We start from the raw sequence: 20,827 nt of genomic DNA, 5'->3' as shown, positions 1-20,827 counted from the left end.
CAAGTTTGTGGTCGAGGCTATAAGACATGGCAAATTTCTCATGAAGCAGGAGGCAGTTTAACTTCAAACAGCACAATAAAACTCTAATGAGTTTCTCTCCTTCAAGTGTTTGAGATTCAAATGTGTAACTGAAGCGCCTGTGCAAACCTATTGACACTGCTGGTCGAATTACACTGGAGAGAGATTTGCGAATGCGATGAGGTTCAGGGCTCATCTCTGACCCTGGAGCCTGGCCAGAATTACTATGATGATACATTTCACAAAAGAAACCTAGCCATTACAGTCCAGTGAAGCGCTACCAATGAACCCTCTGTAATAGGAACATTGTTGTTAGAGGTTGCATTGTTAAGAGTTTTGTTTCAACTTGACACATGAGACCTTGGAATTGCTGAGATCTGCCTTTGGTCAAAAAAAGGGCACTGCACATAATGATCTACCTGATCCAGCAGCTAATACTCTTCAGGATAGCAAGTAAAGATTTCATGTCAAAATTGTGTCACTGATTAAAGAACAAAAAATTTTGCACAGCCCTCAATAAATAAAAACAATGCTAATTGCTCCAGAAAAGATCCAGCTTTTGAAAACCTAGGACAAACATGAATAGGCCCAAAACATTATAAGATACAGATATTTGATACATTTTGAGAGGGTTGTTGATATCAGCAAATCATAGATCTTGTTTTCAAAAATGATGAAAATCTCTTTACTTATCCAGGTCCTGGCCCAAACCTAGCTGTGTGTGTGTGTGTGTGTGTGTATGTGTGTGTATATATATATATATATATATATATATATATATATATATATATATATATATATACACACACACACACACATACATATAAACATATATACACACACACATATATATATATGGCTCATTTCACACAAACTGGTCTAGGCCCTGTCTAAGTCATGGATTTCCATAAAAAATAAACTAGGCAAAATCTTCAATATTTGCAAGATTTTAAAGCTATGCTCCAAGTAGTTGTTTCAGCTATAATTTTTTTCAACTTTGCCCCATTGCAATCAGACATAACTGTCCTTAGGACATAAGATCAGTGCCTTGTGGAAAACATTTTTTTTCTTTTTTTTATGTTATGTTGAACTCATGGTGCATTCAGAACTTAGTAATTCATAGATTTACTATAAATGTAAGAATGTAAAACGTACGCTTTGATGAAATATTGCACAATTTGACCCATAAATCAGCTGTTAGCTGGGGGAAGCTGTGAAGCTGGGGCTGCAGCTGTTAGCTGATTTAAAGTAAAATATTAGTCTTAGTGGTGCATTTATACACAGGTAATATTTCAATATTTTAACATTCATAGCTAAAAATCTACTTGAAGCACAGCTTTGAAATTCAGCATGAATCTATGCAAGTTTTGCTTGATTTTTTTTTCAAGGAAATCCATGACATGACCAGACAGGGACTAGCTGAAATGCCATATCATATTCAATTAATTCAATACAAGAAATTTGAATTTACTGCTGTTTTATGTTTTAAGAACTGCAGATTAGATGTTTTAGTCAGACAGAGCTCTGTAATTCCAGGGACTTTCTGCATGTGTCTGTATGTAGTGATCTATCTCAGCACTCAGTGTTTGTATATACAGGGCGTTTATAGTTCCTGTTCCCGTTGCTCAGCCTTCTCTCTCCGAGTGCAGCAAGTGAAGGGCCTGAGTAGCCGAATCTGTCCAGTGGATCAGCTCCAGCAGAACCCTGTAGGTCCACTGCTTGTTGGCAAAGCTGCCTGAACCTTCCACCTCATCCAGACCCTGGAAGGAAAGACAGAGACAAAAAAGAAGCGTTTTAAGCAATAGTTTGGTGAAAAAAAGAAAAAAAAAAAAAGATTTATGCTTTACCTCAAATATAGTCAATCAGCCAAGACTTATCTGGTGTCCTAAATTTGCTTTTAAACCACAAGGCTAATGTAAATAACAAATAATGTAAGTTTATACCCACCATTTAGTATCTGCTTAGAGCCTAAAAATGTATGGAGTTGTTAACCTATGACAAACTTGATTATGTGGTTTCTTTACTTTACAGCATATTGCGGCCTTATTAAAATACATGTTAAAGTAAATGGTGTTGATTTTTTTCCCCAAGACAGCCAAAAATTTCAGCATTACTGCATCAGCAAGGATTTGAACCCTCTCCAGCCTTATCCTCTATGGAATCTAATTACTATGAGCTAGTGAGTTATACCTCGGATTTAGAGCTCCACAGAGCCCGGCTTAAATTACTCATATTACAATAACAGAAACTTGGCCTGGCAAGCTACAGCACCCATTAATGCCGACATTATGTTTGGTTGCTCAAAATATTATGTAATATGACACTTTCTTAAAAAGACAATCACCGTTTATCCAGCACACTGATGATGCACAACAAAGAACGAACACAAGTTATTATTACACATCAACATTTAATTCTGTGGCCAATAGGGAAGAAAGTCAGCTGGACTCTGGTTTGGTCAGTCCATCGTTCTGAGGACACCAGCATTTTCTTTTTTTGTCCGTTTCCTTTTCTCAGTAAGAACTCCTTGCCAGCTACACATCCTTTCAGACTCAGTGTTGATTTGTCTTCTCACAGAGGAAAGATGGACAGAAACACCTGTGGATTTTTTTAGATCTGACTTGATTTTCTGCTCTCGCTCAAAGATGAAAGCTACTATTTATCTGACGGGGGCAGCTTTGATGGACTAACAGGTCTTGCAGGTAGTTGTTAGTGAGTCGCATTTTCTCTGTAGCTTTTAAACTTTTTTTTTTAAGTCCACATTATTTTCATTTGACTTTTCTTATACATCCCTGTACTGAATAGCTGTTTTGTCTCGAACATTTGAAGCGTACATTTTGCCAGTATTTTTTAAAATCATTTTTTAAAGAAGCATATTTCAGACACCAAAAATGCCCTGGCTGATTGACTACACAGTAAGAATTGAACAGTGGGTCTCAGTTGTTTGCCAAGAGCACACATCACTTTTTTAGGGATTGTTTGTGAGCATGTGAGTGGACAGTTAGGTTAAATAAGGCCAGGGAATGTAGGAGTATACAGAATGCGTAGGAGAGGAAGGATGTCCGGCAGATAAAATGCAGAGTTCCACACATCTACTTTGTGGTCAACACATAGGCGTTGAGGAGCATGAAAATAGAGTAAACAACACATCCAACACCAACACAGGAGGAAATGGCATTCTTATCATGAGTCAGACTTGCTCTTAGACAGCAGCATCACGCTCACCTTCACGGCCTCCCCTGTGTTTACCTCCACATCACTTGCCACTGTGTCACCATTTTAACAGCGTCTGGCCGCCACGTGGTGGGGGAGATGTGTTGGCAGCGGATGTATGGGATTTGGGGGAGTGCGTGACGGGGGAGCTGCTTTACCGTAAAGAGGGAATTACTGACAGGGCTTGGCAAAGTGCCAACCCAGCGTTCAAATGCTCAGTGAAGTCACTCCTGTGCAACACACAGACACCCATAACTCAAACAATACTTCACAGCTGCTGAAAAAAAGGGTTTTCTGGTGCACACAGCAGAAAAGTAGAAAAGCAAAAACAAAAAATTGAAACTTTGGACAGAGTCAACATTTCACACATAAAGACAACAGATAACAGATCATATTAGTTAAAACATATGCACAGCAACTTCCCCTGGCAAAATGGGCAGAAAGAAGCTACAGGCTCTCTAATTGATCTTTTTTTTTAGTGAAGTATTCGAAAATTAAGATCATTCATCATTCTGCCTTTTTCAAAAACTAATCAATCAACAAAATAATTGGTAGATTATTAATATAACTGATAGTGACAGCCTCAAAACCAGTATCCTCCCTCGTGGAATAGCAGCAAAACCTCATAGGCTGGCTTTACACAATGAAACCTACATGAAACTTGCTTGAAAAATACCTTAAACTATATTTCACTAGAAAAGAATAATGCATATTTTGCTGCAACTCCCTTGAAATGAAACAAGCTTCATGAAACAATCACGTTGAACATAATTTCAAATTATTTTTGCTGGATCAATGAACAATTGCTATTTAAATCATTACATATACATATATACATTTAATTTCAATGGCTTAACATATACAGAAACAGATTAAAACTCAAATATTTAATTAATACCAGAAGCTTCAAAATATTTAAATGTAAATAACACGTTGCAAATGACTACATAGCCAGAATAAACACAAGCTGCTGATACAGGAGTAGGAATAAACTGTATTGCATCTTTATTTTTGAATTGCTTCATATAACAGTAACTGTTGTGCAGGCAGCTCAACATATGCAAGTAGCTGCACGAAAATTTCACCATATACAGCCAGCCTTATTCCATCCAGTATCTATCAGCATGGTACCAAAAATTTGTACAGCTCTATTCTTTTCTTTCTGGTGTAAAATAAAATGCTCCAAAGTGAGCGGTGTGGGTGTAAGAAATTATTAAATTAACGTCGCTAAAATGGAACCAAATAAAAAGCTGATTTGTTTTAATCACTCCTATACTTCAACAAAAGCAGAAATATTACTCATTTCAAGTCTTAATATTACATTTTTGCTTAACCACATGCAACTGAGTAAATGTAAGTGCCTTCTCTTCAGGAACAATAAATAGGGCTGAAAACATTTCCCTCAGTACAATGCCCTGCTGGCTCAAGCTCCTGATTCAATTTGAGGGGGTTAGACTAGTTAAGATGGATTTCGGAAGCAAAACAATGCTGCTCACAAGGGTACTTCCGATCTGCTGTTGCCACAGTGCTTTAGGGAAAAGCCAGACTGGATCTGGATGCGATATTGGATCCTGTTTACACACCTACACTAGATCATAACTCATTCTTCTTCTGTAGTGTGACGTATTTGTGGGTGTGACACGGTATTGGTCCACTCAAGTAGAGGCCTAAAACAATACATGTGATATTTGCCTGCCTAGTAGAGCCAGCTACATTTCAAACCAGCCTGCCCTTAAGGTTTCTGACACCTTCAAGATACATCATCAGAAGGTGGTTTTCCTGCTCTTAACTGGTACTAGAGGCTACAGGTGGGTAATATATCAAAAATGTAAAATCACAATAATTCAATTAAGTTTTATGAGGTGCAAGATGTCATGTTTTTTTTCCCTGAGCAGTGCCAAGTTTAACAATACAGCGTGAATCAAAACAATTCATGTATGAGGTGCCAAGGAGCCAATCACATACCAACTGAAAGAGAAGGTCACCGAATTTCTGACTGTCAGCATGGGAATGAACATCCAACAGCTCAAAGCATTCGGCATCGGGACAAGGAGTTCCAAGATAAAGGTCACCAGCACCACCAGATCTCACGCCTGTGACATTTTTGTGGGGGTGCGTTAAGGATTAAGGAAGTGCCACCACTCCCAACAACACTGGATGATCTCCAAAAATCACTTTGAAAGAGCTGTGAGTACAGACACACCTGACATGCTCAGTTGAGTGTGGGATAAATTGGACTACTGCATTGTTGTCATATTGAGCACTTGTAAAATTACATAATAAACTTTCTGCTTACTCAAACCATTTACCATTTACTGCACTGTCCTGTAAGGATTTACAAGAGAAATAAATCATTTGGAAATCGAATTAATCTTTTTGAATCACTTGCACGATCAAAAACTACAGCGCTTTGTATTCAAAATGTCACATTTTGAGCGGCATTAAATCTAATTAGTAAGACATTGCTTTTCAAGTATGGACAACATCCTTACTCTGCTCAGAAACACATATTGTGAAGTAATTTATCACAATAATGAAATATTGTCATGCTGCCCAGCCCTTGTAGAAGATGTTCACATTAGTTGCCTAATTGGCCTAAATTGTTTTTTTCTTTGCCTAAAATGTGGACAGATGTGACTGAACACTTTTCCTTTGTAATTAGATTCACCTATATGGACTACATAGCCCAAACATGGCCATGGTGACCACAGTGAGAATGCTTCATATGAGAACATCTCTAGCTTTTGAGCTTCACTGCACATTTCAAATCACTCTGGTCATCATCCAGTGTGGTCAGCAGGTCAGCAGCGGCAGTGACTTGATAAAATGGGCTCGTGTTTCAGGCTGCAGGTGTGTTCACACCAATAACCGGTCACTTGCACCGAGGAATGTGAAAATCGGATCCGCGCAAAAAGTAAATGAAGTTTGGAATGTGAGGAGTTCAATTCTACTTTCTTTTTCTGACTGCCTTAGGAGAGAAAGGGTCACAAACTAACTCAGGGTAAAATGTAACATGGACATTTTAAGCAGTTAAACATTTTCAAGTAGAATGTGTGTTTAGTCAGGTTTTCGTGTTCCCATAGAAATTTCATCTGTTAATGTTTACAGCAATCTGACAGATGTTTCTGAAGCTTCACCCTAAAGACTTTTTACACCACAAAAGTAAAATCTTCATCATAAGTACTTTTGATTACTGAGTTACGGAATTCACTCCTGTATTATTTTAATCTCCTTCCTAGTGGCTGTATAACTGCAACGTTTAGAAGCAGATAAAACAACCCACAGTAAGAGCTAGCCAGGCTAAAGTACAGCCTCCAAGTGGGTTAGTTTAACACACGGTTACAACTAAGACCCTGAAGTAAACAATCAGAGAACTCTATATTCCCCATACACAGAGTTTATTAAAAGATGTTTTTATGTACGGGTTAATCAAAAACAAACTATAAATGCCATGTAAACAAAATATAATTTAGCTTTATTCTGCCAACATTTGATATTAACACACCTGCTTTTTTCAAATCTTCATTTTAGTTCCTATTGATCTTATTAATTTTGTAAAGACTGCATAATAATCTTGCTGAAACTTTCATTTTATTATATATATATATATATATATATATATATATATATATATATATATATATATATATATATATATATATATAAAATTTTATGTACCTGAACACACTGAAATTCCGGTGAAGGTGGGCAGACGCCCTCCCCGTTCTCCAGCAGTGCCCCCGTGCTGTGCAGCAGGTGTCCCAGGCGATCCTTCACCGTCTTCCTTACCGTCTCATACTCTCCCTCCAGCTCCCCACCCATTTCCTCCACCTCTCGCACAATCAGGCACTCCAGCAGCTCCAGGCAGCGTTGCAGGGCTGAGCGCACATGGCCCACCTGATCCACCGTGGTGGGGGTGTCTGTACACAAGTCAGGCGTTACCAAGCGGCCTCCTTCGGGGACGTGCTGAGAGAGAAAACTCTCTCGCTCTTGCTGCAATAGAGGACAATAGAGTAGATGCTGAAGTTTGCTTGGATATCCTTTTATGTTGTACTTTTGTCATTTTTTGGGAAAAAATATTGTTCCATTAACGCCCGGTCAATGTTAAGAACCATTGTTCCCTTATCCTGTATGTGTGTACACACACACACACACACACACACACACACACACACACACACACACACACACACACACACACAATTCAAGCCTTGTAAACACATTTTAAAACCACTTATTTTTGCAATAAGTGTATTTTCCTTCAGAAACAGTACATTAGAATACATGCAAATAAACACAAATACAGTAAAAAAAAACAAAAAACATCCATTTCTTATTTTAAAAAAAATTTTGTGAACTGGTTAGACGTTTGGTTCCGGTTTTCTTTTGGATGCGTCCAGCAATCGCACGGATATATTAAATTCCAACAGCAGAACGTGATTCAATTTAATGAAGTACTGATTTGACAAACTGCCCTGCGATGGACTGGTGACCTGTCCAGGGTGTATCCTACCTTGCGCCCAATGACTGGTGGGATAGGCTCCAGCACCCCTCGCAACCCAGAAGGAGAAGCGGCTTAGAAGGTGTGTGTGAAGAGGTTTGTAAATGATTAATGAATTAATTAATGAATAAAACACACTCACATACATAATAGCAATACAGGTATAGGTACATATTTTTAGTACTTACCAAGTACTGAGAAACCTACTAAGAATAAAGTAGTTTTTGGTGTAAATAAGTGCAATGTACCTTAAGAATGAAAGCATGAAAATCTAGGTATTGTATACAGTCCAACAGAGTGAATTAGGTGAAATCTGGTCTGAAATGTTACACATACAAGAGACTTTAATATTACATTAATGATTATTTCTATTACAATTAAAAGGCCAACAAAAACATTTTTCACTGCTATTTTTGCATTACACTATGTTAGTGTGCATTGTTTCAGTATGAGTTATTTAGTGAAAGGTTCTAATTATGTAATATTTTCAGTTTAAGATTAAGGTGATACAAATTTTATTGCCTTCTTCCTTTTTTCACCCCTACTGAAGATAGCATTTATTAAAATAATACATAAAGGTAGCACATATTCTTTTAATATATACTAACTTCATCCATCCATCCATCCATTTTCTAAGCCGCTTCTCCGTCAGGGTCGCTGGGGGTGCTGGAGCCTATCCCAGCAGTCTTCGGGCGGAAGGCAGGATACACCCTGGACAGGTTGCCAGTCCATCGCAGGGCAGACAGACAGACACAGACAGTCACTCACACACTCACACCTAGGGGCAATTTAGCATGTCCAATTGGCCTGACTGCATGTCTTTGGACTGTGGGAGGAAACCGGAGGAAACCCACACAGACACGGGGAGAACATGCAAACACACAGACAGGACCCTGGTCGCCCGGCTGGGGAATCGAACCCAGGCCCTCCTTGCCGTGAGGTGACAGCACTACCCGCCACGCTACTGTGCCGCCCTCATGCTAACTTCAGTATAAGCTTAATGATAATATAACTTCAGTGCAAGTTTTCATAAATGAACACCCTTCATTTGCTCAATTTCCTATCAAAACAGCCATTAATTACAAGTCACTTACTTTGACTTTGACTTACTTGTCAACAGAAACGTACACACAAGCCTCAATAATAACAAGACTCTCTTTTAGTTTCTTAAAGAAATCTGCAGGGATATTTTTCCACACCAACTGCTTCAGTCTTTGTTTGATATTTTCTGCGTCTCACACTCATTTCAGACTTTTGTGTTGTTGTCTTCTCACAGTGGAAGAATGGACAGAAACACCTGTGTTTTATCTTTGACTTTCTCCTTCCTTATGCAAGTGGATTATCTTACAAACATAATCTCCTCCGAAATATCGCCTGAAAAATGAATAAGCCACACTCAGAGGCTTAGTACTGCACAACAGGGTGCTTAAGGTCCATTAATGTACCTTAGAAATGAAGGGTACACACCATTCTTTTTCCTCCAGAGGAGAGTACTAGATTTGTACCTTCTGCCAACTTTTTAAATAGAAAAATAAAATAGAAAATAGCCAAGAGTCAAGACAGGGTGTACAGCGTCTATAGGTAGTTAAATTAAAACGTCTTAAAATATACAATTGTATATTTAAATGTACAATTAAAAGATTAAGTTGTCAACCAAGTCACTCAGAGTGGTTTGGTGTGAAATGCCCCGGTCTAGTCAGAACTGTTCACAGTGGTGGTGATAAAGAGACATTTACCTCTGAAAGCTGCCTTGCAGAAAAGGTAGTACACGAAATGGTGAATGTGCTGCCTGACATCAGAAGATTTTGTCCAACAACATGTATTATTTTAATCCATTGAAGGTGGAGGCACACATGCAGGACATTGTGAGGCACAACAGTCCCCAAAGAAAACACATTTTTCCGTATTTGTCACAATTTTACCATAATCACCATTACATGTAAAACACATACACTTAGTAGACTCACTGGTGGTTTTGGATAGTAACTAAAACAGCTACTTTTGTGTCGTAGGCATTGTGACTCCTGATTCCCATCACCACCACCGTAAAGACATCCGAGTCTCTACAATGAACCATTTCAGATCGATGACTGTTTACATCTGACCCACTGAGTTATGCAGAAATTGTAAAAAATGGGTGGAATTCCCCTTCAAGGTGTATTTTTTAGAGTTCTGTACCCTGAAATATACACTTTAGTGCCTTTTTCTCTTCACTTGTGACTAATACTGGAAACATTAGACACCCAACACTCAATCCACTTCAGCTTGAGTGCCCCCTGGAAGGCAGGAAGATGAATGCTGCTCTCTGTTAATTCAATAAGGACACAGTGCGCTATGGCAAGCAAAGAGCATCAGTATTACCGCCTAAGTAATGCCTAGCATAGAAGCTACTGCTAAAAAACGAGTCCACAGCTCGCGCTGCTGTTACTAGCGTCATTTTCACAATTATTACTGTTATTAACAGGTGCAGGAACATGGCCGGCACGTGATTTATCACAGGAATGTGGCGAGCTGACATACCACGATAACGGTACACGCGGGGAAACCGTCCCGAAGCCTCTAAAACGCGGGTTTTTTTGTGGTTGGAAAAATAAACACGACATACTTACATATAACTGCAGTAACTGTTTGCACTCCTGGTGCAGTAAATCAGCCAGAGCGACCGCGCGACTGGTAGCTGAGCGGCCCGGGGCAGGCGCGTCTGAGCCAGGCTGTCCCTCCATACGCGCTGGGGCTGGATTTATAGAAACGGGTCTGAAGAGTCGATATGTAGAGACTGTGCTCACGAAGAAGCGCCGACCGAGACGATTTCGTACTACCGTGTGCCGCGCTGGACTGCCGCGCCGCCGCGTTTCATTCCAGGAGTGAGCGGGCGCTCAGCGCTCTTGTTGATCACAGACAGCAGGCTCCGTCTGTGGGGGCGTGGCCAATTCAATGGCTTCACTGTACGTCATCAGAGCAGACCCAGATCCCGCGGGCTTGATCCTGATGTTTAGTCTGGTTTAAAGGGGAATTCCGCAAATTTTCAAAGTTTCTGCATCATTAAACGCGCTCGTTAAGGACTTGTAAACAGTCATTCGGAGCTGTTTGAAGTGAAAACGTTCGTTGTAGAGACTCAGCGGTTGTGATGGGAACCAGCGGTCACAATGTCTACAACATAAATTTAGTTATTTTATTTACTATAGAAAAGCTCCAGTGAGCCTACACGTATCTTGTTGATTCTTTGGGGACTATTTTGCTTTGCAATGTCCTGCGTGCGTTCCTTCACCACTGATGGATTCAAATAAATGAGTGACGAATGAAAGATGTTTTAGGCCAACGCTTTATCTCGAAACTATCATAAAACACTATCATAAAAAACCAGGCAGTGTATTCATAATCATTTCATGTAGTAACTTTCTATGAGGCAGCTTTTAGAGGTGGATGTCTGGTTCCTATCACCACTACTGGATGTACTGCAGGGCAAGTTCCTCTAGAATAGAACATTTCACACCAACCCACTATGAATGACTTTGTTTACATCTGAACTATTTAATTATGTAGAAGTTTTGAAGCATTGGTGGAGCTTCCTTCAAGCCTTGTACTAATATTCAAACAACAACAACAACAACAACAACAATAATAATAATAATAACGATGAAGACCTAATGACCTTGTGTTTTATAGGGGAATTCAGCATTTCTAAATCTGCAGTTTAATGACTTAAAAGTAAATAGAGGCTGTCAAAGTTGTTTGGTGTGATGCATTCTACAGGCCAAGTTGAATAGAAGTAAGTAGGAATGAAATGAAATTCATAAATTAAAGGCAAGGTACATATTTATCTGGGTACATATTTTAAAAAAGTTATGGTCTTTGGCTAGGGTAATTTAGCATTTCCCACTGAATGTCTACTGTTCTTTGCAGCAATTAAACTATCAAGACAATCACTCAATCAAGTCTGAATACAAAGGACAACATATAGCCATATAAAAGCTTTATCTGTGGTTCAGATGTAAACAAAATCATTCAGAGTGGTTTAGTGTGAAATGCTTCATTGTAGAGACTCAGATATCTTTACAGCGGTGGTGATAGGAACCAGTGGTTGTGATGTGTACTGTATTTACTATCCCAAACCACCAGTGAACCTACTTGTGTCTTCTGAGTTTGTACATGCAGTGTTGTTCGTGATAAAATAGTGTTAAAGTTTTCTTTGGCTAAAAGCTTCTCAAAACTCTTGTAAAATAAGATAACTATCTATGAGGGAGCTTTTATAGGCAGATGTCTGGTCCCAATCACCACCGCTGTGAACATATCTGACTGTTTTCTCTAGAACAGAAATATTTAGCATGAATTCACCTTCCAGCCTCCCACCATTTAAATGTAATTGGATATTGGAAGTATCATTGAATGTATGGGAGGACATTGCTGCATGGTCTTGGTTTCGATGTTTGACCAACATGACCTCATGTGACCATCTTGGAACAATACAGCCTGACAGGAATAGGTAAATTTTAATAGTAATCCCTTTGCATGCTTCATGACATCCATCTGAGTGGGTTCAAAAGGAGGTATTGTGTCACTTCTAGAGACTGCAGCAAGATATTTACATTTGGTCATTCAATTAATGTAATTGTCCATGGAAACGTGCATTAGCCTTTTACAGGGCAGTCCCTGAGGAGCCATTCAGACTTGAGTGTCTTGCTAAAGGGTACATTAGCAGCAGATATCATCTGGGAGTGAAGGGCAAAAGCTTCAAACTGTTGATCATACGGACAGTCAGCTGTCCGGGAATATCATCTTCAACGTGATAGTACACTGTGCATGTGAACACATCGAGCATGGTCATGATGACACAACAGTAAAATGACTCATTTACACTTTGTTTTGCTTACATTTAAATATAATACATATTTTTAATATAACAGGTCATTTGAATAACTTAGAATGCGTAAAGAGCACATTTTTCTTGGTACTGTTAGTATGGTGCACTATGTAATAGCCAAATTGGGGGTCAGTGGGGAACCCTTAAGGTCGTCACTGAAGACCTAATGATTTCTGTGTAATAATAATAATAATAATAATAATAATAATAATAATAATATTAACAAACATGCCAGGCTTTATTTAGTACAATTATCCTGCTTTGGAACCATCCCAAATAGATGTCATACTTGTTGTATTTAAGCTCTGCATTGTACTCTAATTTCATTGTTATATTTTGGTTGGAAACAAAAGGGTTTACTGGAACAGGAAAATTGTACAATCAGGATTGCTTTCTCTGTGATATCTAGGTTCATACAACCAAGCAAGCTCTCCTATTGATTAGTAGTACAGAAACTGAACTGAAGGCCTTATTTGTCAGTTCAACTACCAACACAATCACCATTATAATTAGGCCTGCAATTACAGTGGGTGGAAACAATTTCCTGAAAACAATGTCACGCATCCAGCAAAGGAGACGGACTTCATCTCCCAGAGTACGAGGGAAGACCACGTGACAGATCACGTGCTCTCTGGCTGCATCATAGGAGAAGACTTCAACTCCCAGGATTGATGATCACGTGGTTTCCCCTCGCACCTATCAGCGAGCTCCGTCGCCTGATTATTGAAGCCTTGCACCTGAGGCTCATCTACTACTGGGATATGTAAGAGGGGACTCAGGGTCAGAACTTTGCGAGGTATTGTTTTGGTGATCGCTCAGCGGTCCACTTCTACCGATTGGTCAGTGTATTCTGTGTTTCGACCGTTGGTTTAGCCCCTTTGGTACTGTTGCCTTCTTGGATTGCTTTGTGTTTTGGATATCTGGATTGGACTTTAACTACGAACTGTGTTTTTCCCTTTGACTGTGTGGATTATTAAAACCTTCGCATCTTACCCGCGAGCGTCTGCGATTCTGTCTGCAAGCTACACATAACTCTAGGTCAGGAGTATTTAATTGAAATTCAGTAAGGTCCAGTTAGAGAAAAGTTCCCCAAGTAAAGTTCATGGAACATCATAATGTCTAACTTGCATCATGATTCAGTGCCATATACTGTTTACTGAAGTAGCCCAGTAGTTATATCAACATCTTATATAGGCAACAAATGAATGTCAAATCAAATGAAGTACAATTGAGTCAGATTTCATCAACATTTAGTGTTAGTTTTCTCTTTTTAGATCACGCCATGTGAGATAACTTCCCTCTGGCTCATTTTCTTCTCCGACTGCCATGTCTCGCATCATCCCTCCTCTGTGTGCACGTCACTCACTCCAGTCTCAGCGCTCATCGTAATGCACAGATCTGACCGGCTGAGTAGGGTCATGTGTGATATTTACAAAGCATGTCATTGGTCTGTGAGTCTCCCAGGCCGCTACAGCAGTAATGTAAAGGCTAGAAAAGTTATGCTGATTAAAATAGCACCACACCATCAAAATTAAATAATTTTCAATAGTTTATTAGTTATAGGTCTAGGTCCACATAACACAGCGTCTGGGTCTGTACTCTGACCGTGGTCCGTCTATTAGTGACCTCTGCTAGGTCTTCTGAATACCAGGTTTAAGTCAGTTGTTAGAAATGGAAAACAGCAGCAGCAGCGCTATGCCAAGACTTGGTAAAACGGATATATGCAGGCTCAAACATATGTAAATTGCAACCTTCAAATAAAACACTGTGGAATTTGCATTATCACAGATGTGGGTTGCCCAGAGCAGAGGGCAGCCTTATCCACAGCACCCAGGGAGCAATTGGGGGTTAGGTGCCTTGCTCAAAGTCCCATACTGTAGGCTCAGGGGATTGAATCGGCAACCTTCTGGTCACAGGGCTGGTTCCCTAACCTCGAGCCCAAGACTGTCCCCAATTGAAGGCCTATCTCTAATAGTACCAGTTCACCACTGAGAAAAATCCATTTATGCATGATCTAAGTAAAGTAAAAAAAAAACATTTTGCTGCACTAATTAATACGGTTGGTTCTTCAGACCTGAAAGAGACCTAAGGTCACCATGAATGTGTCTTGGTGAAATACCCCCAAACTCCTCCCTTCTGGCAGGATCCTGCAAAAACATTTAAATTTTACACTTTGATTTCTGCATTTCAGGAACTTCAGAATTTATAAAAATCCATAATTAATAAACTATTAGCAATGTAACTTTGGTCAGCCCCAAAGGCTCTAAAATGTCATTGTGGTGGGTGGGGGGTGGGGATGTTGGTGGGTGGGGTGCTACCTTTTCCAAACAAGTCTAACGTTTAGATATAACAGAGTGCCATCTAGTGGATTGGTTTGACAAAGACCACAGCATGATTTTTCTCTACATAGCAAGTCTATTAGATGGCTTCATGCAGCAAAGACATTCTTGTATGGATAAACCGCAATTCAAAGCTAGCAATCCATGTAATCCTGCTTTGTAGTACACGTCTGGAAAGAAGAAACAACAATAAAATATATATTTAATATAAATGAGAGGAAATGACAGGAAACAGACAGTATATCACATTTATTTAATAAATATTGCTCCACATATATTGTTTTGAAGTATAAGAGTATTTAAAGTATATGAGTTTAGGAGCACTCATTTTGTAATACATTGAACAGGCACAGTTTGAAGCTTGTCATGGTAGACAGCTCACCTTCTTGGTTCATGCAAAAGTATTCGCATGCCTAGGACCCTAGTCAGCTAGCCAGCCTGGCTTTGTTTGCCAGTTAAACTCTTTTCTTTGCTATGTAGTATGTAGCTTTTTTTTGGCTGATTGTTAGAAAACTACCATAAACACTACAGTGTGGTAGCAGTGCTAGCTAACTTCTCTGACTATATTTTCTGAGAGGTTTGATTAGTAGAACCTATGAATCTGACATGAACATAATATCAACATATGCAAACATAAATGTGTAACACATATAATTAACAATATATGCTGAAAAAAATAGCATTTCTTTATGGATGACATTTATTATTACTCATATGCTGGTTTCATATATGTTTTTATAATACATACTTCCTAATTAAGCGATGCAGTATAACAGCTACGTAGCTAAACTCTAAAAACATGTAATAAAACTATTAACATATAAAATAAATGAAAACATAGTTCACCAACATGGGCAGCACTGTGTGGAGTTTCTCCCCGTGTCCGCGTGGGTTTCCTCCAGGTACTAGTTTGATCCCACAGTCCAACACGCAGTCAGGCCAATTGGAAATGCTATATTGCAATGTGTGTGTGTGTGTGTGTGTGAATGTGTATGTCTGTCTGTCTGCCCTGCGATGGACTGGCAACCTGTCCAGGGTGTATCCTGCCTTCTGCCCAATGAGTGCTGGGATAGGCTCCAGCCTCCCCCGCAACCCAGACGGAGAAACAGCTTAGAAAGTGTGTGTGTGTGTGTGTATGTGTGTGTGAATGTGTATGTTTGTCTGCCCTGCGATGGACTGGCGACCTGTCCAGGGTGTATCCTGCCTTCCACCCAATGACCACTGGGATAGGCTCCAGCAGCCCCCGGGGACCCTGAGGGAGAAGCGGCTTAGAAAATGTGTGTGTGTGTTCACCAACACCTAATTATATGGTTAAAAACAAAGAGTTAACATGGTAGCAATTAGAAACGTACTGCCATGCATTCAATCATGTATCAGACCGATATGATCGATATGTTTTGCGTATATGTCCAATATTTCATACTCACATTTATGTATATGACACATTACATATATTTAGAAATATGTGCATGACACTTTGATGTGCATATATGGACATTTATCAGGCTTATGGGTATCCATGAGAATTTTCATGTCTCAGTGCTAAAGTACTGACCTTTCATTAATTTTTGTTCTATTTTTAAAAACATTGAAAAAACACTCCAAAAGTGCAGAGGAATGTTTAGAACAATTGGGTCTATTTTCAGTCTGCTGATGTGTGACAGCACTCAGCTTGGTGAACTTGGTCAACTTTAGCATGGAATGGGGAAAAATGGCATCAGTCAGTTGAATCCTAAAAGTGCAAGCTGCAGTGTCAAGCACAATGGTTTCCTATTGCATTCAACCATAAAAACATACATACATTTCCAAAAAAGTTGGGATGCTTTGTAGTAAACAAAAACGCAATGATGTGCAAATGATTTGAACCCTATATTAAATTGAAAATAGTACAAAGGCGACATGTCAGATACTGAAACTTCATTTCTTCAGATGCAGAAATTTCATTTTTTTTTTAATTTATTTGAATTCTTTATTCATTGTATTTATGTTTTTTAATAACAAAAACCCATAAAATAAAAGAAAAAATAGGGGGGTACTGTATACAAAAATAAATAAATAAACAAAACAATACATATCCTGTAACTACCCAATCGCAACAGACAGTGCTGGCTACATGAAGTAGTCAGAGGTCCATAAGTGGTTCCCATATTTTTAAAAAATGTCTCCTTTATCTTTTAGACAGAAAGTTGTTCCAGTTGCAATGTTTCATTCATAGTTTTTTTGAACAGACTGAGTGTTGGAGGCCTTTGTTGATTCCAGTTGAGCAGGATGCACTTCTTTGCTATATGTGATATTAAGCCAATCCTCTTGACAGACATGGAATCCAGTGTCCTGTCCAGATCAGTACCAGCATAGGTGTCAAATGTATCAGGATTTCCAGAATCTTAACAGTTAAATCATGTATCTCTTTCCAAAAATTTAAATGCCCCACAAAACCAAAAAACATGAATAAATGACCCTAAGCACGTTTTACAATGATGACATCTGGAGGATGAGTTAGGGTATATGTTGTTTAAACGAACTGGGGTGATGTACATCCTGTGTAAGAATTTGTAGTTCTGATAAATTATTTTATTGCTAGACAATGAGATAAAGACATTCTGACAAATAGTGTCCCATTATTCATCACTGAGAACACATCCCAAATCTTTCTGCCACACACTCTTCAGTGACGTCAAAGAGGAACTATGGGTGTCCAATAAGGCACTATAAAGTAAGGAAAGTTTTGCTTTCAATGGCGTAGAACTTTCCAAAATCTCCTCCAAACCTGACAGCCCCAAAGACAGTCGTCCAATCCTCTCCGGTATGGTAATTAAGTGCTGAACTTGTAAGTATTTATAAAAATCCTGTTTCGGAATTTTAAACTCCAATTTTAGATGTGAAAAAGATTTAAGAGAACCATCACTAAACAGGTTCTGAAACTTGTATATACCATATTCTTTCCAGATAGTGAATAAGGATTTACCTATTGAGGGCGGCAAGTCCGGATTGGAGGATAATGGAGCTAACAAAGATATTCTGCCAAAAGAACCACAGAACTTCTTTACATCCTGCCAAGCCTGCAAAGTATTGTAAATTACAAATGTTCTTGGCACTGAGTGTAAAGCAGGGATGGATTTTCTGATGTGCATAGTTGTGTGTAGAAATCAAGGAATGAGGACTTTAGTGGTTGTATATCATATTTCAATTGACCTGTTTTGTTGCTTATACATTTTATGGTGTGATCGGAACGCTCTTTTTTAAGATGATATGCTAGGAGCCTACTAGGTTTATTACCATATTCATAGTAATGTTGTTTAGTGAAAGATAAAAGTTTTTTAACATGTTCAGTTTGAATAGAATTAAGGCTACTTCTAACAAAATTTAGTTTCCTGAAACTTTCATCTGTTTGTGACTGTTTATGAGATAGTTCCAAATGAAAAAGCTCCTTTTTAAGTTGCTCTTTTTTAATTGCCAGCTTTTTCTTAGCAGAATATATGAAATCAGCTGTCCTCTAATCACAGCTTTAGCTGCGTCCCAGATTACAGCAGGGGTGACAGGGGAGGTCACATCCTGTCCAGCCAAAGTCTAATATTATTGAAAGCTTCCGTGTTTGTAAGAAGTGAAGAGTTAAACTTCCATACTTAGTTTGGTATGTCTGCTGAGCAAGAGAGAGTTAAAGGTAAACCGGTGAATGATCCGATATAAACATGGAAAAAAGTGGCCACACTTAAGGTCCTTGATGCATTAGAGTTAGATGTTAACGTCAAAGACTTATCTAGATTATTATCCACGCAACAATTAAAATCCCCAGCAATTATTCCAAAGTCTGAAGTATACTGAGTAAACAGTTCGCCAATTCACCCAGACAGTTATCTATTCTGTCGAACTTGGAACCAAATTCAGAACAGAGAGCTTTTAGCTTGGTTAGCACCTCAGCCACATGCCATGCTGTTAACCTCAGTATCCCCAGCTGACGTTGTCGTCTTTGCAAGTCGCGAGCTTGTCTTGCATGCTTTAGTAAAAATGTTGCATTCCTTGACTGACAAAGGTTTTGACATAATCAAATCTGGGCTGTGGGTTAGCTTTGTAAATGTTTGGGGTAGTTTTTGTGTGAAGTTGAGAGGAGCTCCCGCACTATGCAACCATTCTCGCCAGGGTCACGTCCAATCTATTAAGACATTGTCTTTGTCGAAACATTTTGCTTAGGTTTACATTTCCCAGGCCCTGCCATGATTTTTGCCCCGGTTGACCCAGGCAGACTGCAGTAGCCAGAGCAAATAAACAACTACAAACCAGAGAATATGGAAAACACCAGAGACTAGACAACAGGAGCACAAAGAACAAGGAAAACTAGGAGCATAGAACAGCTTAGTCAACAGCAACAACACCCAACAAAGAGGTACTGCCACCATTGGGGCCATACAAACACAAAGACACTGATGACACTGAACAAGACAAAGGGCAGGCAGTAATATGAGAGCAGAGTCAGAATGTTCTATTCTCTTTGGTCATTAATGGGTGTTTCTGCAACTATAGACCCAGATGTGAATTTTTGCAGATTTGTTAATATTTTTTATGAAGCACAGGAAACATGCTCATGCAAATTTATGCAGTTGAGCATTTAACAATGTGTTTAATCTTCAGATGCATAATGAAGTGACAAAATGTAATTGTTCCCATTGATGGTATTTGGCACAAATGTTAAACAGGAACTAAATATTTCAATAAATATTGCTGTTGAGAAATCATGTTTTTTTTCCTACAGTTATGTTTGTCCCACATTTTTTTTGACCCAAAAAGTTTTTTTTCAAAACCAAATGACCTTACTTTTGATGGACAAATAAGTTAGCCAATAAGCACATGGACAAAGTGTGGGAAACCTAAACTGGGAGTGACTGAATTCACAGAAAAGCAAAGTATTTTCTGTAAAAAAATGTACAGTAATAAGATAAACATAATTATTATGACTTATGCAGCTATTAGATAACTGCTCAAGTCTATTATAATGTGTTTAATTTGCAAATAGGGTTTATCTAGGGAATGTTTGAGGGTATGACACTGTAAGTTTTCCGTTGCATTCCAGTGATGGTCCTCAGAATAAGACATTTTTTGCTTTATTCATTATTGTCCACTGTTTCATTCTGAATTGATGAAAGGTTGTGTACCCATCAACCACACGTGACATTCACTGTCAAAGGGCTTCTGGCAAATAAGATGAGTGGAAGTGTCTTCTTATGGGATGTCCTTACATAGAAGAACCTCTTTAAAACACAGACACCAATACAAGAACAGAGAACAGATGGCTAAGAGTGTTGCATGAGTACATGTTCATACATACTGTAACAATTTAAGAATGCAGGCATTCCTGGGCTGTTTTGTCTTCCAGATACAAATCAAACCCTTAAACTCATAAAACACACGTTCCATTTTGTTATTTTGGAGCTCCCACATTTGAGCTATGCAAATTTTTTCTTCAGTATCACTGATGGAATATGTTTTTATGGAAATGATTAACAAAAAAATTAAAGTGGGAAACAAACCAACATTTCTACAAGATTTTGTATTGTGCCATTTGTACAGAATTGGATGTTAAGAAATCTGCAGTTGTCCATTTTATCTCAGCACAGCTGTCTTTGTGGAGAAATGTGAATTGTTTTCGCAGCAGGGAATTCTCACCCCTCCCTTTTCACCCCTCATTGCTTGCAGGCAGCTCAAGGCAGAGTCATTTCAACATTACAACATTTCAAACATAGAGAAAGATCAGTGTCCTAGATAATCTGATAACCTCTTAAACTCCAAGCCTATTTTTGCCAATTTTCGCCTGAAATGACATACCCAAATATTAATGCTTTTTACTCAAATATTATATAATCCAGAGGCAATTTTAAGAAGTTTTATTACTCAAAAGCCTTT

The sequence above is a fragment of the Pygocentrus nattereri genome, chromosome 22, assembly GCF_015220715.1.
Source record: "Pygocentrus nattereri isolate fPygNat1 chromosome 22, fPygNat1.pri, whole genome shotgun sequence".
Classification (NCBI taxonomy): domain Eukaryota; kingdom Metazoa; phylum Chordata; class Actinopteri; order Characiformes; family Serrasalmidae; genus Pygocentrus; species Pygocentrus nattereri.
This window is presented reverse-complemented; position numbering follows the sequence as displayed.